General features: G+C 45.9%; 1 long non-coding RNA gene across 1 annotated transcript; it reads right to left on the bottom strand.

Annotated features, from left to right (window-relative positions):
* Positions 1-225: 225 nt before the first annotated feature.
* On the bottom strand, positions 226-15,568 carry LOC310914670. Its single transcript, XR_014591071.1, has 2 exons — positions 15,427-15,568; positions 226-956 (listed from the first exon to the last, which is right to left on the bottom strand). It is a non-coding gene; the product is annotated as an uncharacterized lncRNA (long non-coding RNA).
* Positions 15,569-18,219: the final 2,651 nt, after the last annotated feature.

The raw sequence follows: 18,219 nt of genomic DNA on the forward strand, positions 1-18,219 counted from the left end.
AAAACCAGCCCTGCATAAAACCAAGATCATGCTCCAGGCTCAAACTGGTTGCTGCATTTAGAATTACTGAATAAAGCAAATACAAAATTTACCAATTTATCATTGGGAGATATTAGCCCTGCCACAAGCCATTATACAAAGCTATTAAGTGTTACAGTATGTGGAGGACCATGATACAGTTGTGGTGGTTTTTTGTTGTTGTTGTTGTTGTTGTTGTTGTTGTTGTTGTTGTTGTTGTTGTTTTTTAAGCTAAAACACAGAAAACAAGTCATACACCAGGATTTTTTATTTTACCAATTTTCTGGAACAGGACAGGAAGTTTTTAGCGCACATGAAAATCCACATTTTAAATTTAACTATGAACTACATAACATTTAAACACTGATACAAAAAGTGAATCATCTCAGATATTTTTCTTCCTTCAGACTAAGTATATATTTTGGAGATGGGCCACTGGCTATCCAGTAAACAGTGTACTTCACTAAATGACCCATTTCCTCAGCTAGACCATTTAGAGGAGATATTCATTTGCTTCCTGTAAGTAACACTTGTGGAAGAATTTTCCACTGTGAAGCAGGTCAAGAGCCAGCAAACAGCCCTGAAGCTCTGGGCAAAAACCCACAGGGCAGAGCAAATTAGAGAATGCTTACACTGAAGCAGCAGAAATGGGAAAGCTGGAATGGCAGAGCCTGCCCAGCACTGGCTGGATACGTTTTTCTTCGCAGGGAGCAGTAAATGAGTAGAAAAGTGTTGAGAGAATCCTGTTTTTTCCTAAAACTCAGAGGCTGTACAGCTGTAGAGGCCCTGCTTTGAGTCCTGGCTCAGGAGCAGGCAGTGTCTGCTGTTACACCAGGACAGTCCTGTTCCTGCCGTGGTCTCCTCCCAGCAGCATCCCATGTCTGCTCACTCCCTTCAGTGATTTTTGCACCCTTCAATTCCTGCAGGGGTAGGTTCACCTTCAAGAGAAAAGCAACAAAAAGCCAACCTCAAATCCTTCCAGCTCTCAAGTGTACAATGCTAACGAGCAAGGACTTCCAGAGCAAGAGCAAAAGCCACAATCTTCACAAAACTCTAAGAGCCACCAGTGTGGGTCAGCTGGATCAGAGCAGCAGCCAAGGTACCCCAGCCCTGTTCCTGACATGGGACAGCACAGGACAGCAAGGACAGAGCAGGAGAGGAGGGTGAAATCAAGGGGAATTCAGCAGCATGTTTCCTCATTCCCTTGGAGATGCTGAAGAAGACCAAGACTGGACCACAGATGAAGGTACACGACAGGACTCTCTCTGCTGACATGTCAAATCCTCCATCCCCACTTTGCCTGTATCCAGTGTTCTCTTTGCCACAGACAGCCAGGCACCTGCAGCTCACTGTCCTTGTCCCCCGGAGCACTGAGACCCTGGTGAGCCCTCACACCTCCTGGATTTCCAGACTTTCTAGATTTCCAACAAATGTGCAAAATGTGCAGCTTTCCCTTGGATAAGACCTGTAGGTGGAAGAAAGGAGACATTTAGAGGGAAGTCTCTTACCTAGATCAGGGTGAAATCTTGCTGTTAGACCTGACTGAAAAATGCCCAGCAGACACTGAACAATATCACCTCAGAGCCCATTTATGGAAAAGTTTTGACAAAATGATGATATGACACAAGACTTCAAGCCAATTTGAGGTACAGGGGAAAGTGACAAGTGGGTGCTGTTGTGAGAAAGCTTAGGAACACTGTGAAATTCGATAGTACTCCTAAATTGCAGATGAAATTGGACAATTACAGCTTTCTGCTTTCAACCAAGGACTCCATAGACTCTTCAAAGTGCTTTCTTTTGTCCCCAAAAATGCTCTTTGACTGCCATGGCCTCTGGTTTTCCTCCATAAGCTGATCTCATGCAAGCTGTAACCTCACAGGGGTGGTGATGTGGTTAAACATGATGAAAAACAGCCACACAAGTCTCTGACTGTGATCCTGCTGGCATTTGGGTGAAGATGTCCATGCCAGTTCAGCAAGTGACTTCTAGGGATGCTAAAAAGTAATAGCTTCTAGAGCCTTTGGTATGAGAAGGAGCTGGTAGGTACCTTTACAACATTTTGAAGGGATATATGCTGATATATGCTGTTAAACTCAAACCTTTTTAAGGAAACATAACATTAAAAAAACCCCAAAAATAGATAAGCAATCATTAATGGCAACCCACACAGCAAGGCGTTGGAACTAGATGATCACTAAGGTGCCTTATAACCCAAACCATTATGTGATTCTATTAAAATAAACTAGAAGAAAACATTTTAAAAACTACTTGTATTCCACTGTAGTTATTGTTGAACACCAGAGCCCTTTCACAGCTTTGTTGTCTCAAACCCAGTGAGGCAAAGGTTATGCTACGTTTGTTCTTTGGGACATTATACTTTCTTTTAAAGATATAATCTGGAATGCTTATGAGGTGCTACTTACTTTAGAGGAGAAAGCACACATAGTAGAGGCAGTCATGTGTTACAAATAATAAATAAAGGAAATAGAGCTCAAGTGTTAGCAAAGACTTTCAGTACTACAAGAAAAAGAGCTTAAATATTGAAGTAATTTCTAAAAGACTCCTAGAAGTATGCATATGGACAAGGCATTCAGGAATCTTACTCTCTGACTAGAATAAGATTTGACTTCATAAGATTTGGCTCCTAACCTCCTATTCACTGCCTTTTCCAGGTATAATTTCTATGTAAAGTGTCTTTCTTAGCTGCCTCCTACTGTATTTCTTTAAAAATAAACTTCAGGTAACCATTCAAAGCCTCTGAAAGATCTATGATTTGGAGATAATCCAGCTTTTTTGATCATCACAGGAGCAGTTATAGTCAAAAGAAAATAAAAACAGAGCTTACCAATGTCTGGTTGAAGTAAGATCCAGATTCACATTCACTGCACAGATGAGTGTTATCACTTCTTTATGCAGACCATTGTTGCCTAATTTATTCACTCATATTGCCTTCTGGAAGAAGACTAATCTGGAATATTTTTACAAAAATGCAGTGTTTACATAAGGCTTCCTGACACAGCCTTTGAAGGCAGAGGGTCCAGCTGGAAGTGTGCTGTCTGTGACATTTGCCATCCGTGGTTTGAGAGCCCCACATCAGCAACAGGAACCTGCAGCTCCCAGCATCTCGCGTGGCCCTGGCTGAGCTGGAGGGCTCTGTCAGCTGGCAGGGCTTCAAAGCACTGCTCCAGCAACTTTATAGCAAAACTAGCTAATTACCACAGTCTGCAGCCAACATGGGCTCTCATATATTATTATACTGTCAAGTAAGGAACTGTGGCATCCCTAAAGATCTGAAGAAATTCCCAAACTAATCACTGTTGTATATACCCACTTACATAGCAGAACATTAAAATACTATGATATTTCAAAGCTGGGGGAAAAAAAAGAATTTAAAAAAAAGAAAACCACTAAATACCTGACATCACAAAAATTCATTATAATGGATCAAAAGCAGCTTTCAATTTGACACCACTTCACTGTCCTCCCACACACCCACCAAGCAGGAGCAGCCCCTCCACTGCCAGCCATTGCTCCAGATCCCATTCACCATATCCAAGTGCCTTTGTCCCATGGCCAAGGCTTTGCTGAGGGAATACAGTGCTGTGGGGTATAGCATTTACCCCAAGGTAATTCCCTTTAGGGCAGTTATTCACTGCAGCATGTGAGAACAGCCCTGGGGGAAGACATTCTCATTTCAGCCCTGACCATCCACAAGCCAGAACCAAACCTGAGCTGGCAGTTTGGGGGATGACACAGCTCTGTGAAAGCACAGAGTCTCTCTGCTGCTCTGTCACCATCAGCACACAACACACACATCAACAGGGCCCAACAAATCCTTCCCACCAATGTGCCCCAGTTTTATGTGGTGATGTCTATTAGGGTACTACTTAATAAATACTAGTTCTGCCAACCTTCTCATGGGCAGTGCCATCCAGCCCACCAGGGATACTCAGGAACCACAGCAGTAACAGGGTCCCAGCATTAACAGAAGGAAGCAGAGATAACAGAAACTCAATTTAGATAAAGTGATGCAACAAACTGACATCAAACAGGGCCAGCACCTTTGTGTCTTGGTTCCTTGGTAAATACTTTTAAATACTTTCCTTGCCCTAATTTCCATCGCTCTGAAAATATTAATTTATTGTTGCTTTCAAATCAACTTCCATGTGAGATTTTGAAGCACTTGGCAATAATTCCTGATGAAATTAATTTAATATGGTGCAAATCATGAGGTATGCACCAGGATACAGAATGATTTATCTGCCAGTATCTGAAAGCACCTAGCTCAGCACAACTTAAAATTGGACACATGCAGCTGGGCAGACAGCACACAGCTGAGTGAGAACTTCTGTACAGCCTTAGAGGAGTGTAGAGCTGAAGCCATGTAGCCAGCTCATCCTAGAGAGGACAGAGAGAAAAACACTGCCCAGACCTGATGACCCAAAACTGCCTGGGAGGAGGCTGATGGTGCTACAGACACGTGGGTTTCTTCTTGCTTTTTCAATTTCATTCACAAGGCTAAAGATGCTGGTACTCGTATTTATTGGGAATATTGTCCAATTGCTCCCTACTGAAGTGGTGAAACATTATTCTGTGAATCCAAATTAATCCTTCTTAGGAAGAAGCTGGAACAAGTTTCTTATGTAAGAGACTTGCATTGCTACTCTCATTTCATGTAAAATGGGGCAATTTTTTTTCTGCTTTTACAAAGAAACAGGAAATGCCCCATAGCCCCAGTCTAAAAGCAAAGCAATACCAAATTGAAAAATTTGCTGTGCAAATCAGGGAGTCCCCTGGTAAATTATTCTTCTGGAGAGCAAAGTCATGGATTTGCACAGAGACCCAGGAAAGTCATGGAGCTAGGAAGAAATACTCCCTCTTTCACTGGAACAAATATCAGCTACTGGTGCATATCTGTGAGTATATCTGAGATGAAATGAGTCCTGAAGGACTGTGGGCCCATATTCAAGGTACCCTGGGGAGGAAGTGACTTGCAGCAACATTTGCTCCACTGGGGAGAAGAACAGCTCACAGTACAACCATGTAATAACAGTTATTTCTTCAAGATTCCTTCAAAAGAAATCCAGTCCCCACCAGGCTCAGACCTGCAGTGAAAAGGCTCTGATCTCACCTGTGCATGCCAGAGCAGGCTGGGACACAGACAGGGCACCAACTGGTTACAGCACAGTACCATGGTGGGGTAAAGCTTCTGCTGGGAGGAACTCTGAATGCTCCAGCTGCTTTCACATGGCAAATACAGCACCAAGCCCAAGGACAATGGGATATTAATTTACATCCTGACATGTAAGCAGCCAAGCAAGAAGGGCAGCGAAAGCAGGCAGAGGGAAGAGTTGCTGAAAGATGACTTGGAGATGACTTGAAAGTCCAGAGAGAGCCTCAGCACTGAGTGGCCATTCCCATCTTCAGAGAACCAGGGGAGAAACAAACCCTGGGAGTTAACAGGGTACTGGGGTAAGGCAGAGAGATGAAACAAAGCCCAGATGAAGCTAAGTCTTGGTTTTAAACTAAGATTTGCACTGCTTTTTCTCCCTTGTTTCTGAGCCTACAGAAATCTTACTCCACTGTACTGTGTTATTTCTTTATAAAGTGATTAATACAACTTAGCTTGCCTGAAAGTAGGAGGAAGAACAGTCTAATTAGTTCAGAGAATGATGAAGGCTCGTGAGAGACCACATCACATCAGCATTTCTCTCTTCAATTCTCTCCTGAAACACTGGAAAGCTGTGTTGACTTTAACAGCCATGGGCATTTATCTTGGCCACAGCTGTATCAGGTTGCTAAGGCCACAGGAGAGTGAGGGGGAAGGCAACGTGATGCCTGGTGTCACATTGTGCTGCAGTTCAAAGGAAATCAGCTTCTGTACAGGAGAAAGCAATTAGCTGGGAACAATGTGGATATCTGTAATGGCAGTGTGGGGTAGGAGCCTTGGGCTGCATCCAGTTGTGGCTGGGAGGGCTGACTGAGCAGGCTCTTGCTTGGTTAGCTAGGACAGGAAAAACAAACTGCCTCATTTTGTACTTTTACCTCTCAGAGGATCTAAATGACATGTCTGCTCATCTAACTTTTCCACTTAAGCACAGTTAAAATAAGAAGGAAAAAAAAGTAAAACAGCTACCAGAAAAAAAACAAAACATAGTGAATGAATCAGAGTTGTTAGAGAATATTTTCAGGCACCAATTTAACTGGATGTGAAGACAAGTGCAAAAGCAGCAATCTCAAAATAGCAATGCTTTACAGGTCATGATGCAGTCGAGCTCACTTACATGGCTGTCACCTCTCAGTGAAGCACAGCTGCTGGGGTTATAGCAGGAATTCATCTGCAGCAATGTGAGGCTTTACCATGGGCTAAGTGTGTGTGTTCATTTATCCAGCTCCTGTGGATGCCCTGATGAACTGGGTTGGTGCCTTACCTGCACCAACCAGCACAGAGCTGGCTGAGGTATGCCTGACAAACCTACCTCCCAGGCTTTACATCTGCTGCCTTCCAGAATATCAGTCCTTTTATTTCCTTTGCCTGCTCAGACATGTTTTAAGTGACTTGCTGCCTTTCACACCGCTTTGGACGGGTCTATAACAGAGAAGGAGGAGCTTGAGTAATACCTTTGAGCAAAGACTCAGTGCAAAACTCCTTGCCTCATATATTATCTAAAAAGATCATTCACAATGGAGGAGTCAGAGATGAAGTGATTTTCTGTTTCTTTCAATTTTTCTGAAGAGCTTCATGTGACTCCATCCCACAATGACAGTCTGTGCTCGCTGCTGCCTCGGAGCGCGTCATTCTCCCCCAGACAGATCCAGTGTGACAGCGAGGGAGGCATCACAAACCAGATTTTAGAGAAAGGGAAACCAGAACATGGAGTCATAAGGTCTCTTCCCCAAGGCCATCTACTGAAAGCAGTGACTGCTCTCCTGGCAGGAGTGGAGCTCCCAGCACACGCTGAGTCCCAAAGACAACACAGGAAAAGCCGTGCTGACAGCCCTCCTCTGAGACTGGACAACTCCCTCAAGAAATGTTTTGTCAGAAAGCTTCACCCCACTGCATTGTCCCTGAGGATGCTCCCCTGCAGATGCTGCAGCGGGGAGCTGGGTGCCAGGGCCAGACTCCTGAGCAGCACCAGCAGGGCTCGGGGCACAAGGCTGGCTTTGAACAGCGGTCAAACACAAGCTCTGATTGTTCCTGCAGCACTGAGCAGGAAACCTCACTCCAGCAGCCAGAAACAAGGCATTAAAGCACAGATTACAAAACCTGTTGCCACAGGAGAGGCCTCCAACATGTGGCCCTCGAAGCTGTGATATGATTAGGGGGCTGTGAAACACTTGTCGAGGGCTGGTCTTTGTTAGAAAAGCTTGCAAGCAACATTTATAGCAAAACAGCTGCTGTAAGCTCTGCAAGTCCAGCTGCACACAGAAGTTATAGGTCTAAAGATATAAACAGTAGCTCCAAAACCAATTCATTTTGACTGGAGGAGGTTGTGCAGCTGCAGTGGCACATCTGAGGGAGCCTCTGGAAAAGCAGATGGTTTTGCTGTGAAGGCAGGAGCTGGAAGAAGGCATTTGCCCAAGCCCCTCCCAGGACTAGCCAAACACAAGTGTACCAGTTCTCAATAGATGAGAAGCCAGAGAGGATTGGTGCTCTATTTATTGGTTTACAACCACTTCTTCAGCTACACTGGTGCAAAGCTGTTTGCAGGTCAAGCCTCAGATTCAATATTCCTAAAGAGCAACTTCACTGGGAGAGCCAGAAAACTGGCATTAACTCACTGCTCTCACTTGGAAGGTGGTACTCCCAATCCCTGAATCTCTGCTGCCTTATTTCTGTTATCAAGAGGTGCCAAGCAGCCCTTGGGGTACAGCCTGCAACTCCTCTACAGCAGCTCCCCCAAAGGCAGCCAGGGCTGTGTGACATCACGCAGACAGGGGCTGGCACAGGACCATGGCTCCTGCCCTGCAGCTCAGGTGAACCCCAGAGGGTGAAGACATCTCTGCAGGTGTGCTCTGCTCCCCCAGGCAGCTCCCTGGGGAAGGTGAGGTCATCCAGACTCTGTCTGCCTCCACTGCCAGGATTTCTTCTCATCTCCAACATCTGAATACCTGTGTCAAGCACAGATGTGCAAGACAATCAACAACAGAAGCAGTTGTTGCTGATGCCAAGGTCATCTGAAGTCACTCTATTTTCATTTGTTAGCTAGAAAGCCTACAGGTCATGTTTGCCTGGGGAAGAAAAAGAGGCAAGAATGAGGATGCTTTGTGGGGAGGATTGCTGACCTGGCCAAGAAGAAAGTGCAGTTCAGCACTAAAAATAATGGTAACACAAGGAAAGGTTCTCCTGTTATGCCAGTGGGCACCAGAGAGGTGTCAAGAGATGGATTCCTACAGGAGCAAAGCATGCCAGCACATCATAGAAATTGATCCTATGGGCACAGACACAGCTGCTAAATGCAAAATGTTTGCAAAACCACAGGCTGACCTACCCTGCATGTCACTGCCACGCTGGGCTCACAGAGTGGCTTTGTGCTGACAGCCTCAGCAGGGAGGTGACAGGTCAAGGACACCTGCCCCACCTGCTCTGCTTGGGGAGAGCATTTCCCTGAAGCATCTCCTCAAACACTGAGAGATCTACAGCTGTAACACACACTTCTGTGGACTTCTGCTGAGGGTGGAGGAGGCTGAGGAGAGGAACTTCAGTGGAAGAGGTAACTTTATGTGATTTGTAGCACTCTTAGTCCAAAAGCAAGAATAAACCTGGACTGGAATATCCTCCTTGGACCACCATCTCTCACCAGCAGCTCTCTGCACTGTTCTGTCCTCCAGGTCCCAATTCATCAGCTGAATTTATACCGTTATTGAGACATTTTTTGCCCTTTACATAACCCAGCACCAGCTCCAGTGGCTCCTTGCTCTGAGGGAGAAGGCCTCTCCTTTTGTAAGACTCTGCACAATCCTTCCAAGGGCTCAAATAGGTCAGTGTTTTTCCTAAGCTCTAAACAGAAATGAAAACATAGACAAACTGCTATTTGACCAGCTGTGCAAAACAAAACCTCCTTCAGCAGGGTATGATTTGTGGATTAAAGGTTTTTCCCTTGAGCTCAATGCAACCCAAAAATCTCTTCCGGCAGCTTATCACAATTTAGCTAATTCCAATCCTTAAAAGACTTCTCTATCTCAGCACACCAAGGAAGGTCTTTGTCAGGGACTTTCCAAGAGCCCTTGGCAAACCTGCTGCACACAGGGCACAGTGCAGGCTACTGAGCTCCACAGAACGCCTGAGATGCCAGAGTGAGAGCTCAGGGGTTGATGTCAGGAACAGAACAAGCCTGGGCATTATTTCACTTTGAAACCCTTTGCCTGTCATCTGGAAACTCAGCGTGTTGTTCCAGAGGCATGGAATACAGGGGGTTTCAGTTGGAGCATGCTGCTCCTCACAGCCAGGCTTTGGAGAGGTGGCAGCAGCTCCCTTGGGTAGACTGGAACTGGTCAGTGAAACAAAAATGACAGGAAACAACTCATAACATCTCTCCTGATTTCCAGCTGCTTCTTCACAGGCTACACTTCTTTTACTCTCCAGGACATGCATAGACACGAGACTAAAATATGTGCTGTGAGTTTGTTGGGAGAAAGCAGACTACAAGCCTGCAGTAATAAAAGACACAGACATTGCTATTAAACACTGTCACAGACTTTTTTGGTAATTTTTGTCCATTCATAATAGTAACATTTCATAGCCCTCTTAAAAACCCAGAAAATATTATTATGATGTAATCTTACCAGTTTCACAAACAGGAATGAAAATACCTGCAAATCTGGATGGGAAAACAGAATATTTTCATTATAATTAATCTAAAGAACAAGATAAACTCCACAACCAGCAGAAAACTCATTCACATTAACTTATTTGCAATGGAGCTACATATTGTTGAACAATCCAGAATTAGGAGCTCAAGTTCTATGAAAACATACCTATGGCTCCTTGAAAAAGCAGAATATCACATAAAAATACTCATAGCATACACAGAGTTAACCTTTGTGTGCTGCCCTCTTAAACAGAACTGGTTTTGAGATGTATTTGTTTAAACAAGTTAAGAGAACTGTCAGAGGCCATTTCACCAACAGCACATGACGACAGCCTCCTTCCTCCTCTATCAGCAGAGAACAATCACACACTGGGCACCAAGGGCTTACTGATGTTGAGTCAGAGCAGGAAAATCCATCCAGAAAATACATGCAAATGAAGAAAACAAAAGTCAGGCTTTGTATTCTGTTTTCTCCCCTCTTCCTCCTCTCTTCCTTTGAACGATGTGAGCCAAGCAGAGACTGCCTGTCCTGCTCCTGCTGGAAGAGGCCCATGGAGGAATTTGGCACATCAACAGCCTCCTCAGTTCCCACAGCTCCCATATTGGTACTACTGGTAAATCGGATGTGTGGACAAATCCTAGTGAAAGTTAACAGCTTCTGGTTATCTCAGGGCAGAAAACTGTTCTCCAGGAGTGGCAGGAAACTGTTTTCCAGGAGTGGCAGGAAACGGTTTTCCAGGAGCATCAGGAAACAGCCCAGCATTCCAAGGATGGGCTTGTGCATAAAGCACAAGGGCTCTTACATCTCCTCCAACACGAGGTTTCCTATGACCACATGGACAAAGCATTCTGGTGTTTCCCTCCAGCCACAGGGGGCATGGGAGGCTGCCTTCCTCCAGCTCACAAGGCTTGTTACAGCATGATAAGGGCCTGCAGAGAATTCCTTTTTTTTTTTTTTTTTTTTTTTTTTTTCCCACTGCTGAAACTTACACTGCCAATGGCTTTGCTCTGCCATCCTTTCACAGATGGATCCATTGCCTGTCACAGGGGCTCTGCAGCACCTCTCCAGACTACAAATGGACAAACCACTCTAAGATCACCACCAGCCTCCTAACTCTCTAGTTTTTAAGAGCAACGCTTGCTCAAAACAAGCTAACAAAAGAAACACTACTTTTGAAATTTCTGATTACATGGTTAACTTTTTATTTTCGGGACAGGATAAATATCAGGTGAGATGCAATGAGTTATTCTGATGCAGTATCATTTAATTTCTTTCAAAAGACTTATCCATAAATAACTGAATCCTCCCACCTCTTCCAGGAACACCAGCATGGCTCAAGCCTCAAGAAAAGATGTCATGGGTAGGTCAGTGCTGAAGTCAGGAGAGTTCACCTGTTCTCATTAGGGAGGGTAAAGGGTTCTGTTGAGTCAGTAGTGGTAATCAGAGAATCCTATTAAAACATCTTTTTTCTCCCTGCCACTGCACTATTATCTCCTGTTAGTGTTTTTTAAAGTCAATCTCTCTTTCCCATGTATTTTTTTAAAACTTGCTCTCCTAAAATTACAGTAGTCACTATTCTTTATGTGCAGCTTGTACTCCAGAAGGAAACCAGAGGCTGAGCAAGCTGTGTGACCCCATCTGTACCATGAAATGAGCCAGGACACTTTTCTCAGAACTGAGACCCCACCAAGATCCCTGGAACCCTGAGCTGCTTTTCCCTGGTGTGAGCACCAATCACCTTGCAGCTGAAGCCCACTGAATTAGTGTCAGGGCAAGCAAGGGGAAATTTATTAACAAATGAATTCCTGCTATTACAAACCACTTCCACTGCACTACCAAGGCTTTTAAAGGCTCATGACAGGATAAACCATCTCCATCCCCAAGAGTGCAGTTGAAGGCTGGATTTTCATGATTGCTGAGTTTTTAATGAAGCTCCCATTAGCTGCAACAGAAGCTGTGAGTGTTCAGCTCCTCCAAAACAGCAGTTTGATGAGGGGAGGGAGGGTCCACACCCTGGCTCTGGCAGGAGGCTCCAGATGCAGTCAGTGAGCTTCAGATTCCCAGTGTGAGGGGCAAGTGCGAGTAAGTGCTCAGGGAAACCCATCCCAAAGTGTGGCCATGGGCCCTGAGCAGGGACAGGAAAAGGCTGCTGCAAGAAAAGTTTGATTCCAGTTCCTGCCCTTGTACCTGCAGTTCAGGGCAGCCAGGAGTGGGCAGAACATGCCAGGTCTAGGTGCTGTGGGGTGTCTCTGATCACAGCCTTTGCCTGCACCAGTCCCCAGCACAACTGCAGCAACAAGCTGATGTGCTTGTGAGGGCTGGACCTCCTGAAACTCCACAGAAGCAGAAATTTCAGACCTAAATTTAATTGGCAAGAGGAAGATTTGATAGACATCTGCTTTCAGTTAGAAAGTGCTTTAGAGAGAGAACAAATACTTCAAAGTAACTCTCCTGCATCACCTACAGTTCCTCCTCTTATCTAAATGCAATATCAGCAACCTGATATTGATGCTCCACAGGGGTTTAATTATTTGCAAGAAATGACTGTTTGCTGCAGCCAGCAGCCAGTGCTGGGTAAGGTCCTCTGGGATCAGACTACAGGCTGCTTTATGGCTTGACATCAGAAGAAAATCACCTGAAAATAAGTCTTCTTGTACATGATCAGATAAATGCACTTGTCAAGCACAAAGCTGAAAGCTCTTCAGTGAAGAAGAAGCGGTGTTATTATTTTTTTTTTTCAAATGCTGATACAAATTATGAAGTCAAAATGAACACCTGAAACACTTTTCAAGCTCTGGTGTCTGCCAGACTCATATAGACTTCTGTGGGAGGTCTGTTTTGAACAAGACTATTTTCAGCTATCCACCTGGGGAAAGAAACCTCAACCAACCAATAAAAATAAAAAAATAAAATAAAAAAAAAAAAAAAAAAAAAAAAAAAAAAAAAAAAAAAAGGATTTTGTCTGTCTCAGTATAATCTAGCCCTACCATGGGATGCTGACTGATGTGTGATAAAATTTCCAGAGCTCAGCAGGTGTTTGGGGAGTGACTGCAGCCACCCATTCCATGTAACAATACACAACCACAAGAGAAAGATGTGAAACAGCAGCCAGGGGAACAAGCGTGTGGGAAGGTAGGTGTGAAGATGAATGATGACAATAGATGAAACTTGTGCCAAACATGATTTACAGTAGAGAAACTGAATTCTCTTTCTGGGTGAGACTGGTCCCTGTTAGAAGTTCTCCTCCATCATGCTGACAGTGACACACACTGAGATATCCTGGGGCAACTGGCTGACCCCAGGGACCCCAGGCCAGAACACCTTTCACAGCACACTTTGTCCACTTCTTGCACATTGTTGCTACTACATTAGACAAAGGAAAGGGATTTTACTCCTTCTCTTTCAGAGTTCCTATTGTCACAGAGAAGCTGGAAATTAGAGTGATGACAGAAATTCAAGCAGAACCAATTCTTTGCTGGTTGCATAGCCCAAACACTGATGACACAGGAGAAAGTTCCAGCTCACTGTTGGTACTCAGACACCCAAGCACTCACAGCCCAGACCTTCTGGCTGTCAGATGTTTCAGAACCATGTACTAAATATAGTCATGACCCTAAATATACCCCATGCACTGTCTGCAGAGAGTGGAGCACTCTGCCTGCACCAGCCAGACAGTTCTATGATAGTTCTGGTGTCATGTGCAGGATAACTTATAACTTTGCTTATCCCAAACTGCTGCACTCCTGCACAGGCTGCTGTGCTGCACAAACCCCATTTCAGAGTTAACCACAGAGCGACAGGAGTTAGAGCAGCTAGGCTGCTTAGGGCTAACGAGTGCAAACGAAATGACATTGAGGAGATAACCTGGGATCAAGTTACCAGGCAGAAAAAAGGATGGATACAGAGTCCCTGCACACAGGCTGGCTTCCCCCTCGGAAAAGAAGGCAAGCACATTTCACACAGCTCCCTGCTGGCTCTCCTGGAGCCACTTCCCAGCACACAAGCAGAAAGGCTGGTGCAGCCCCTGGCAGCAGGCACAGCCCCACATTCCCAACACAGGGAGCCAGCCTCCCCTCCTCTGTGGGGGGGATCTCAGACCAAATAAAACACTAAACATTTCCCAGCAAGGCTTGCATGTACCAAGAACTTCATGGTCCAAGGAGCAGCACACCAACTTCAAAGTCTTTCCCACAGAAGCTGGGGATGGTGGGTTTATGAAAGCTTGGTCCTTTCACTTTCTGTGCAAGCTGGTTTTACTTCTTGCAAACTCTATCCACTGTATTACTGAAATTGGAGCAGCCTGGTCCAGGAGAAGCACATGCTCAGCAGCACCAAGTCTTGCTCCTATAAAGGGAACGAGCAAGACCAAGGCAAACTCCTCTACTACAGAAAGTTGCACTTTGTCTGTGTATAGATACTAAAAATTTTGGAGTATGTCTCTTCATTTGGTGTGGGAAACTGGCAGTTGAAAAATGCAATAATACTTTTATTTTTCTGAATCCTCAAATCTTATGCTCTGCTCTATTTTGTAATACGAGGCAATAAGAAACTAAAAAAACTCCACCACAAACAACCCAAAAGATCTGATGGGCGAGGCTTCTCCAAAGAAACCTGCAACAAAATGGTCTGACCAGCCTGTACAAGGGCTGCCCTAGCTGCTGCCATGACTTGCACATGCAAGGACTTTAAACCTGATTGCTACTGTAATGAGGAATCATTGCCTAACTGGGGAGGCCTTGCAAACCAAGTATCGTTTGCAAAGGGATCACCCTCTACTGGTTTTTTAGTTCCCTACTAATTTTTTCACTGCTGCAACTCCAGTCCCCAGAGAAGGACCAGAAACACCCCAAGGTAATGACCCAGCTAAACACACTGTATTTATAGCACTATTATTTCCCCTTTAGTACATTTCAGAGTACAGAGAGAGCAATCAGACCCCTCGAGGATTATATTCCAACATTCGTACTATAAATATTTATCTCACTGACTTAATTTTAGCTTTACCTAGGTCTTTCAGGGACAAAGAGTGGGCCTTAGCTTGGGAAAGCAGAGAGGCAGCACAACATGACCTTCTCATGTTGCAGCAGCTTCCCCTGACTCCAGCTGGGTCGCGTTACCTGTGCGCAACCGGCCGGGCCCCCGGCGTCACCACTTTTCCCAGAACGGATCCCAGGACTCTCAGTCCCTGGGGATGCTGCATTTACTGCTCTACTGGATGACAGAGAAGGGAGCATGTTCCATCTCAGTTCAGACCCTTTGCCATGACACTGAAAACCTGGCACTGCCCAGACTGGTATCACTCCAAACAGGTAACTCCTTTCTGCCTATCGCAGACAGTCTCGGGAGAGAAAAATGTTCATTCAGCAACTAAAATAATAGAGAAATAAAATCCTGGTCCCAGGCACATCTTGGTAGTAAATTGCAAGTCAGAATAACAACATACCTTCTGGAGCATGACTTGAATGTCCACAGTGGCCCCTGCCTGTGTGCCTTACACCTTGTCCTGTCACCCACGGACTTACAAGCGGCTCCCTTCTCCAGCGTGGCTTCTCACCATGTGCCAGATCCCACTCAGGAGCCTCCACTCCAGCTTACCTGGCACAGCTGTGCAGCAGGAAGCCTTGTGGGAAGGTGGCCCAGGTTTCTAAAACCATCTTTCTCCAAAGAGGGTCAGCAGCTGCCCGAATATGGCACACTGAGCATTGGCAGTGTGTGCTCCTGCACTCCGTGCCTCCTGCTCTGCCCCAAGGCTTTGCTTTCAGGCAGCCCTTAGGGCTGGCAGAGACACCCTAATTAAAGGCTGCTGTCAGCAGCCAGTGCAACCAGAGGAGAATTCCTGCAGTGCCCACTGCCCTTGCTCCACACACACTGCCAGCTGCAGAGAGGGAGCCCCAGCACTGCAGGCTGGGACAAGGACTCACTGCAAAGGGGAAGGTCAGCAACAGCTCCAAAACAGCCCTTGAGGAAGCAGGACATCATCTCCAGCCCTGCTGAACCACCATGGGGCTCAGCTACGTCCACCCACCTCAGTCATCACTCCCAAGGGTGGCCTGGTATCACAGGTGGCTTTTGGATGGGTTTTTCCTACTGCAGTTTCCCAACTCAGTCAGTACCACTGCCCTGAGGATGCTGGGGCAGTCTAGCACAGTCTCCTCAGCTGCTAACAACAAATTTACCCTAACAATAAACCCGTGACACCTATTTAGACACTGCTTCACTGCCAGGAGGAAAGATCAAAGAGGAGTGTGATAAACTGAAAAAGTATGCCGTGTTTAAACAGCCTCAGATCTGCATCTCCACGCTGCACTGCAAAGCTACCATGAGGCTGGATGAGGAAAAGAGCACCAAATTAACTGAATCACTCATATTTGGCCATTACAGGCAATTCATCTCCCCAGAAAATGTAAATACACAAAGTAACCTGTGCCAAAAGTACAGTTTCTCCTCTCCTCCCCCTGGTTTCAGGGTGGAGACAGATTCCTCAGACACACTTGCAAGGCCAGTGCTCTCTCTACTGCCTTACAATGTTATGAGGGACTGTGCAGCTCTCAAATGAAGGACCTTAGTTCAGGAACAAATTTTCCTATGATTAAAGAGATTTTTTTTAAAAAAAACCCTTAACTCTGACTATACTCCCACTTACACTGTGGTCCCACAGGTAGGTCAGTGACAAGAGGAAAAACCCAGGCTATTGGAGCAGGAACAGTTTTGTCAAGTGGCTTTGGCTTTGTTTTGTCAGAAGGTTTTATTGCTAAAGAAAACATGGCACTGAGCTGCACCTTGAGTCACGTTTTGGTACATGAAATACTCCCACAGGCTGCAGTTCCCACTTGCTCTCCCTGCACAGGCCAATGATGAAGAGCTGGCTGACTCCCACTGCACCAGAGCACGTGAGGGGTGGTGACTACAGGCACTGAGGTAACGTCAGGAGACATTTGGCTCTTGACTTGTGACTTTTAAATCCTTCCTTCTCCAGACAATTTGCTGAATTCTCGATGCTCAAGGTGGTGTGAGCTGCACAAATTGCCACAGAAGTTCTCACTGTGAGTTCCACCTACCCTGGGGATGGTCATTCTCCAAGAAGGTAAAGTCCTGCCTGGTCCTGCAGCCAGGTGTGGTCAACCCCACCTGGGCAGAAGAGGCTGGCACCTCCTCACCTCACAGCTGGCTGCTCCTTGAGCTTCAGTGACTTTTTGTGGGGCTTCACTAACTCAGGAACAGATCTATGCCTTAAAATTAGCAACATTAAAAGCAAATAACATAAAATCAGCTTTGTGTTTCCTTTAAACTCAGAGCTGCAGAATCCAAATGTGTAGTTGTGTCACCACAAGGAGACGTTCACTCAGTTCCAGAGCCCAGGATGAGAAGCCAAGGGTGGAGGGGAGGATATTGTCCCCAAAGTGCCCATACATGGGACTACAGCCACACCAGCCCAGTGCCAGAATAGCCCTGTCCCACTCCCAGAGGCTCCAAGGAGCTCCGTGGCAGCAGCACTGATCAGGCTGAGCAGCAGGAGCTGCTTCACACCTCAACCAGGCCCCCAGAGCCCTCCCAGGCAGGGCAGTGAAGCAGAGCCCTCAGCACATCCCAGACCCCTTCCAGGGAAGGCTCCTGTCTCTTCCCTGCTCTTCCATGTGGAACAGGGGCCATGGCAATGAGCAGCATCACAGGAAGAGATGCTGTTGGTGGTGCCCCTGATCTCCTTGCACTGACAGTATCCAGCAGCACAGCCAGGATCACAACTCCACAGGCTGCTGGCCATAGCCTGCATGGATCTAAGGGGACAGACATATCCTTAAGGGCTGTTTCAAACAGGATGCAAGAGTGGATTTATCTAAAATACCACAGAAAACAACATTTCCACCAGACTCTGTGTGAGGCATCTCAACACCAAGAGAAGGGCACTGGGCTGGCAGGGCAGGGGTTAACTGGCTGCTTTGGCCACTCACCCAACAAGCCCTGGGTTAAAATACTGCAGAGGCTGCTGGAGGGACAAGGTAGAGGCCAGCAGACAAGGATGGGTGTGGGATGCCTGGGGAGAGCAGCCTGCCTTCCAGCCCCTGGCTGGTGAGGAAACCACATCTGCAATGCAAATTGACCCTGCACAGGCAAGTTACAGTCCCAGACAGGCTTGCAGGCCTGATCTTCTCTCACTTCTGAAACAGAAACCTGCGTTCTCACCACTGGTGTTCATACTGTAAATGCACTGCCAGCAGCCCACTAGTAGAGGAGGGATCTGCCAACTATTTTAAATGCAATTAAAAAAGTAAAATAAAAGAAAAAAAATCCAAAGTCTTGGCCATGCCCCTGTCACTCTCAGCCTGTCAACACCATAAGATGTTTTGACATTGCATATCCACAATAAGTAGATTCTAGCCCTGTGGATGG

The sequence above is a fragment of the Zosterops lateralis genome, assembly GCF_965231275.1.
Source record: "Zosterops lateralis genome assembly, chromosome: 13".
NCBI classification, from domain to species: Eukaryota; Metazoa; Chordata; class Aves; order Passeriformes; family Zosteropidae; genus Zosterops; species Zosterops lateralis.